This window comes from Ahaetulla prasina, chromosome 4, assembly GCF_028640845.1.
Source record: "Ahaetulla prasina isolate Xishuangbanna chromosome 4, ASM2864084v1, whole genome shotgun sequence".
Lineage (NCBI taxonomy): Eukaryota > Metazoa > Chordata > Lepidosauria > Squamata > Colubridae > Ahaetulla > Ahaetulla prasina.
Window position 1 is genome coordinate 70,394,671 of NC_080542.1, and position 7,182 is coordinate 70,401,852.

A 7,182-nucleotide genomic window follows, 5' to 3' on the forward strand; every position below is an offset into this window, starting at 1 on the left:
CTTGGAACACTCACGTGGTTTCAGGGGCCTCCTCCACTGGTGGGGAAGTTTCTCTCCCTGATCTTTCCTGTGGAAGTCCCTCTAAATGAGCGCTGACTGGTGCTTCTCTCTTCCTCTAAGAGTTGAGTGCCTCGTCCTCCAAGAGGTGGGTGCCTGTCCATTTTTGCAAACGGCTGTGGCGGTGATAGAATGGAGGTGGGCTGGGGAAGCTATCTTTCAGGTGGTGGTGGCGGGCAAAGAGTTGGGGCCTAAGATGGGGGTGGTACCTCCTTGGTACTCACTCTGTTTTGCTGCATTGGTGGTTTTGGTGGTGGCCGTTGCTTCGGCGGGGCTTCAGCGGCTAGCTTCGGAGCCGAATTTGGAGGGTAGCAGTGGCTTCGGCGTGGCTTCAGTGGCTTGCTTCGGTGGGGATTCGGTGGCGGCGGCCACTTTAGTGAGGTTTTGGCAAAGGCAGCCGCTTCAGCGGGGCTTTCAGCAGCGGCGGCGGCTGCTCAGAGCAGTTTCGCTCTTATCAGGAGTGGTTGCTTGGAGCAGCCTTGCTGGTCGCCATCTTAACTGGAAGTATCCTTCTGGTTAAATATTTTCTTTTAATATTTTAAATATTTTTAAGTATTCTGTTTTAAGTATTTTAAGTATTTAAGTATTAACTATCTTTAAATTATGTCTTAAGTTTGTATTCAACCCTTATAAAGTTGGTCTAGTTATGGTCTCAGTTGATTGGGTTCTTTCCTCTGCACGATCTGTTCCTGCACCTGAAAAGAAAAGAAATGTATAAAGCCATCCTATGGAATTGTTACTTGTTTTTCAGAATTGAAACTGAACACTACTAACACTTGACTACGCTACTTGGCTTCAGTACAAGACAAGCCTAATATTGAACTTAATTCATATATTCCGTTTTTTAAACTTAGGAATAAATTTCAGAAAAAGATTCAGTATTGCTCTGTGAATGTACCTATGAATTTCATTCTTTTTGATCTAAGTTCCTAGATGATTTTGGACTATATCTTTTTGTTTGTCCCCATTTTTTTGGACCCCAATCCCAATCACTCTTAAAAATTTACCACACTAGTGAGGTCATTCTAGTCACAAAGCAACGGCTAAAAGTGATGAATGTATTGTCTCTGAATCTTGTTTTTCCAATTCAACTAGCTCAATAAAAACTGCTGGTGAGGTAACTGAATCCTCAACTTTTAAGAAAAGTATAACAACTGGTTTGCAAGGTATCATTGAGGCTTGATCAATAATCAAACATATTTTCAGATTATTTTCAATAATTTTAGTAAATAGGTTTTTTAAAATTTCTTTTGCAATGAAATCAACTATTTTCCTTGCAGTTTTATGTGAATGTAATCCTATTCCTTTGACAGGTCTTTTATACTCTCGCTGGCTGCGTCTCGACCAATCAGGATGCACCGGGGCTCCTGTGTCAGACACAGACCAAAGAGCAAGCAGGACGCAGCACTCCTCCATCATTAGATGTCACACTCGTAGTCCTGCAGGTAGGCCGGGCATGGTCTGGTCCTCTCGGATCTTCAAAGCCCTTCGTTCGGATGTGGATTAAGTGGTTTCACCGAAGACACCTCTGGAATTGCTGAGGATTGTTCCCTGCCTTTGGTGATTGCAGACAATGCTGAAACAGTCAAATTTGGGGTAAATGTTTTTCTTGTTTCACTGCCCGTGTCAACTTCCAGTTCTGCTTTGTAGTGGTTACCTGTAAATAAACTTTTGTCTGGATGACTGGGGTTTGCTTCTGATGTTTGTAAATGTGCCTTGGATCCCCAACCGTCTCGTAACTGGTCAATGTCGCATTGCCACATTCGCCCATCCTCCAGCCTTAGCCTGTATGATCTTGAGCCTGTTATTTCTGTTATTTGGCCAGCTAACTATAATGGATGGCCAGAATAATTTCTGGCATATACTAATTCCCCTTTTTGGAATTTTCTAGTCTTAGTTGTGGAGTCCCAGGGCTTTTCAGGGGAGTAATTGGGATGTAATCTGTCCAGGTTTGTTTTTATTCTTCGGCCCATTAAGTTCAGCAGGACTTTGGCTGGTTTATGGACAAGGGGTGGCATGCTGCATTAGCAGGTATTTTGCTATTTTTGTGTGCCAGTCCCCTTGGCCGTTTTGTACAAAGCCTCCTTAATTTACCTCACTGTTCTCTCTGCTAGGGATGGAATGGAGCAGTTAGAATGTGTCTTATGCCCTGTCCTGCTACGTACAGTTCAAATAGCCCAGCCATTAATTGTGGGCCATTGTCAGACACCAGCGTCAGCTATGCCATGTGTGGCAAATAGGGCTCGTAGGACTCTGATTAGAGCTTCCACAGTGGTGGAAGCCATCAGCTTAGCTTCACTTCTACCCACTTTGAATAGGCATCCACCAGTACTAAAAACATTTGATCTTGTACTGGGCCAGCAAAATCTATATGAATGCAAGATTATGGGGCTCTAGGTCTTTCCTATTCAATGGGGTGAGCTCTAGAAGGATTTGCCCTAGATTCTTGGCACCCTTGGCAACCTGAGACCCACTCTGCAACTGCTAGGTCCATTTTGGGCCACAACACATAACTTTGGCCAAGTGCTTTCATGCACACAATTCCAGGGTGGCTGTCATGCAAAGCAGTTATTATTTGATTCCTTAAAGGGTTTGGGATGACCACTCTACTACCTCACAACAAACATTCCTGCATAGTAAACAGTTCATTCTGCCTTGTCTTGAAAGGTTTAAATTCGTCTCCTAGTGGCCTGGTGAGCCAGCCTCTCTTGACCTAGTCCATTACCAGGGAAATTACCCTGTCCTTTGTACAGTGTTTTGCCACATCTGCTGCAGTGAGGGGGCCCTGAAGGTCTTCTATGAGTAGCACTGTGTGTGCTGGTGCAGGGTCCTCTACTCGATGGGCAATGGGCATCTGCTTAAAGTATCTGTATGGCTAAGGTGTCATCCTGGACGATGCAGTAATGCATAAGAATAGGCAGCCAGGAACACGATCCATCTGGTCATTCATGGTGAAAGGATCTGGGGTGTTTGATGATCTTCTGAAAGTATTCCTAATGAAGGTTTATGGTCAGTAACTAGGGTAAAGGGGCAACCATACAAATATTTGTGAAATCTCTTGACCCCCATGACCAGTTAATGCCTCTTTTGTCAATTTGTCCATAGTTCCTTTCAGCCTTTGACATAGTCCTTGAAAAATATGCTATTGGTGCCTCTACTCCCATTGGTAGTTTGTGGCTAAGAAGCCAGCACTAGAGGTAATTTTTCATTGTATTAGAGCAAGAGACGTTGCAATATTAGAAGGCTTTTTACTGCCTTAAAAGTGGCTGTCTCCTTTGCGCACCAGAGCTGTGGATGTTTAGAGTCTAGTAGTCAATAGAGAGGTTCGGCCACTGATGCCTTGTGGGGCAGAAAAAATTAATGAGGCCCAAAAACACTTGCAGTTCTGTCTTGTTTTTGGGAGTTGGGACCTCACATATGGCCTTTACCTTTGTATAGGTAGGATGCAGGCCGGAGGCATCTACCCTATATCCCAAGAATTCTACCCCTTGTAAAGCCAATTTGCATTTGTCGCATTTTAATGTAAGTCATGCCATTTGAAATTTAAGTAGAACGGCTCTTAGGCATTCTGTCAGTTGTGCTAGGTTTGCTGCGGACACCAGGATGTCATCAAAATAGGGGACAACACCTGGAATGCCTGGAGTAATCATTCCATTTAGCATTGGAAGATTCTTGGGGCCACACTGACACCAAATTGTAACCTATGGCACTTAAAGGCTCCCCTATGTGTAACGATAGTTTTTGCTTTTGCAGTCATGGTGTCTACAGGGATTTGCCGGTAGGCCTGAGTAAGATCTAATTTAGCAAATATCTTGCCCTCCCCCAGAGAATGCAGTTAGGTGCTGCGCAACAGATACAGGATACGCATAATTTTGAAGTGCCCTATTAAGGGTATATTTGTAATCAAACACAGATTCTGTCAGAATCTTTACTAGCATGACTACAGGTGTTTCCCACTTCGAGTGGTCTACCGCCTCGAGGATACCCTGCGCTAACAATTTATCTATTGCTTCATCTACTTTAGCCCTGAGAGCAAAAGGGACTCACCTGGGTTTCAAAAGGATGGGCACTACCTGGGGATCTAGATTAAAGGACAGGGGTTTGCCTTGTATTTACACAAGCCGGCATTGAAGACTGTAGCAAATTCTTTGACCAGGTCTGACATGACAGGTTGTTGATGTTGTGGATGCCAGAGATAGATAGGACTAGGGATTCAAACTAGTCAAGCCCTAAAAGGCTTGGGAGAGACTCTTCCACAATTATGAAGGGAAGCCGTCCTATGAACTTCCCTATGAATTTGAAATTTGCTGGTACCAAAGATGGGAATGTGCCTTCCTTGGTAGTCTCAAAATCTAATAGGGCATGGTCTAATTATCTTTTTGGAGATTCTAGGAACCAATTGCTTGATGATACTCCAGGACACCAGGGACATGGATGATCCTGTGTCCACCTCCATTTTACATGGAGATCTCTCTAATTTAACACTAATGAAAAAAAAATTCTTACTATCACTACTGGCTTGCCCAATTGCTTCAGGGGAGTATCTAACTCTTGTAATGGTATAGCAGTCTCCTCTGTTTGAATTTTTAAAAGGAGTCTTTCTAAAAAAAAAAAAAGGAGTTCTAGCAGTGGGCCTCAAGGTGGGTTGAGGAGCTCCGCAGATTCTTGCCAGGTGTCCCTTCCATCCATATCTGAGGCAATCTGTGTTTCTGAATTTGCATGTAGCTCATAGGTGATTTCCCCCGCAGCTAAGGCACGTGTTCTGGGAAGTTGATTTTTCTTTGTTGTCACTGTTGCTGGTAGGCAGCTTGAGGAGGAGAACTTCTTCCCTCAGGTCTCCCTCTATCTCTGCTGTCTCTGAATGGATTGACTCAGTTTTGGCGGCAGAACCTGCGGTATTTCTCTGCTAATTTACTGGACAGCTCAGTAGCTCTGGCCTCATCTATAACTAATTATAATGGCAGCTCCATTTTGGTCAGCAGATGGTGCTGTAAACAGAGATCTCTAATGCCATAGACAAGCCTGTCCCATAAATCATTGTCTAAATTCTCAAATTCACAATAAAGAGGCACGGCTCGCAGTGAGGAGAAATATTGATTAATTGTTTCTCCTTCTTTTTGGTTTCTATGATAAAAGGCATGCCGCCTAGCTATCATAGAAGGCATAGGGGAGTAATGATTTTTTAATTTTTCACTTATTACTTCCCAAGCCATGGTATGTAATTTCTGAGGGGCCAGTAAATTCAAGCTGTTTCAACTACCTCATTTCTGCAGAAGGATAAAAAAATAGGGTTTCTTCTATCACTAGAGATTTCTGTAAATTCATTAGCTAATAAGAAGCATTTGAACTTCTCTAGGTAAGTGTCCCAGGATTCGGTTGCAGGCTTGAACCTGGCAAAAGCGGGCAGGGCTGCCATTCTCCTCAGATGCAGGAAACTTGTTGCCTTTTAGTAATGCCGTGCAACTTATTGTCGCTGGACTTCAGCTCTCCAAGTAACAGCTCTGTTTAGTGACTCCCTCCGTGGTTGTCTCTCGCCTCAGTTTGGGAAGTATCCCACCTTTGTCGCCAATTGTTAAGTTCCTAGATGGGCTTGGCAGACTGAGGCGAAACAGAGCCGACTGTTTATTGGCTAACAGTCAATAGTTAACAGTGACAGCTTGTGGTGGCTGCTTGTCTCACAGAGCAGCAGCTTGCCTGGAACTTTGACAGGTCTTTTATACTCCTGCCGGCTGTGTCTTGACCTATAAGGACATGTCGGGACTCCTGCACCAGGGCGGACCGAAGAGCAAGCAGGATGCAGCAAACAGCAATAGCATTTACTTATATACCGCTTCATAGTGCTTTACAGCCCTCTCCAAGTGGTTTTACAGAGTCAGCATATTGCCTCAACAATCTGGGTCCTCATTTTATCCCACTTTGGAAGGCTGAGTCAACCTTGAGCCTGGTGAGATTCGATCTCCCAAACTGCTGGCAGCCAGTGATCAGCAGAAGTAGCCTGCAGCACTGCACTCTAACCACTGTGCCACTGCAGCTCATATATAACAAACGTAATTACTATTAGTCTAATTGGCCTACCTCTAAAGGAATGGGATCCTATTCCTACAGTCAAAAAATGGTTAAGAGTAAATCACAAAGCTGATGATGCTCAAGTAAAAATGAAGAAAAGTGCAAGTGAGGATGCCAATCAAATAGCAATTTAGAAATACCTTACATAACAGTTTTATTGTTTTTTGTCTAGTATTATCTAATAGTTTTTCATTAATACTTTAAAACTCTTTCTTGTAACAAAATTTAGTTTTGTGTACCACTTTTATTGTTCTTATTTAAGTATTAAATGCATGAAATAATAAACTACTTTTTGGTATCTTTTTTTATACTTAAAATGTCATTAGCACAAAGAAGTGACATTGACTTGGCTACGCCAACCCAGTCACATGATCACCCAGCCACACCCACCCAGCCAATCATTAGGGCAGAGAACTGGTTGTTAAATTATTTGAATCCCACCACTGGATCAAACCCTGCAATGGATAGGTTGCATGCGGCTGATGCTGTTTCCTCTCCTAGCACAGACCCACCAGAGATTCTACTGACCCCTTACTGGAAGAAAATCCCCACACGCACACCTTACTTTGGATGCTTGCTTGGAGAGGCTTGAGCTGATCAGGGCAGTGATTTTTTTAAGAGGTTAAATTTAAATTGCCTCCGGAAGTTGTGATTGCCCATTACTAGAGGCTTTTAAGAAGAGACTGGATAGCCATTTATTAGAAATAGTATAGTTGTCCTGTGAGAGCAGTGGACTAGATGACTTCCAAGGTCCTTTTCAACTCTATTGCAAGCTGAGAGCTCTACAAATCCTCCCCCCACCTCCCTCTGGCTGGAGATGCTTCCCCCAAGGCTGGAGATGCTTGAGCTGATTAATGGCAAGTGACTCAAGTCAAGAGCTCTGTAAATTCCCCACCCCATTTTGGCCACCTGCCTGGATTGGCTTGAGATGACTAGCAGCAAGTGATTTAAAAAAAAAAAAACTGCAAGTGGAGAGTTCTGAGAGCATGCTTGGAGGCAATTGTTCCTAAACGGAAGGCTGCACTGGAAACAACTGCTGGGCGGCTGGCAGCATTGGAT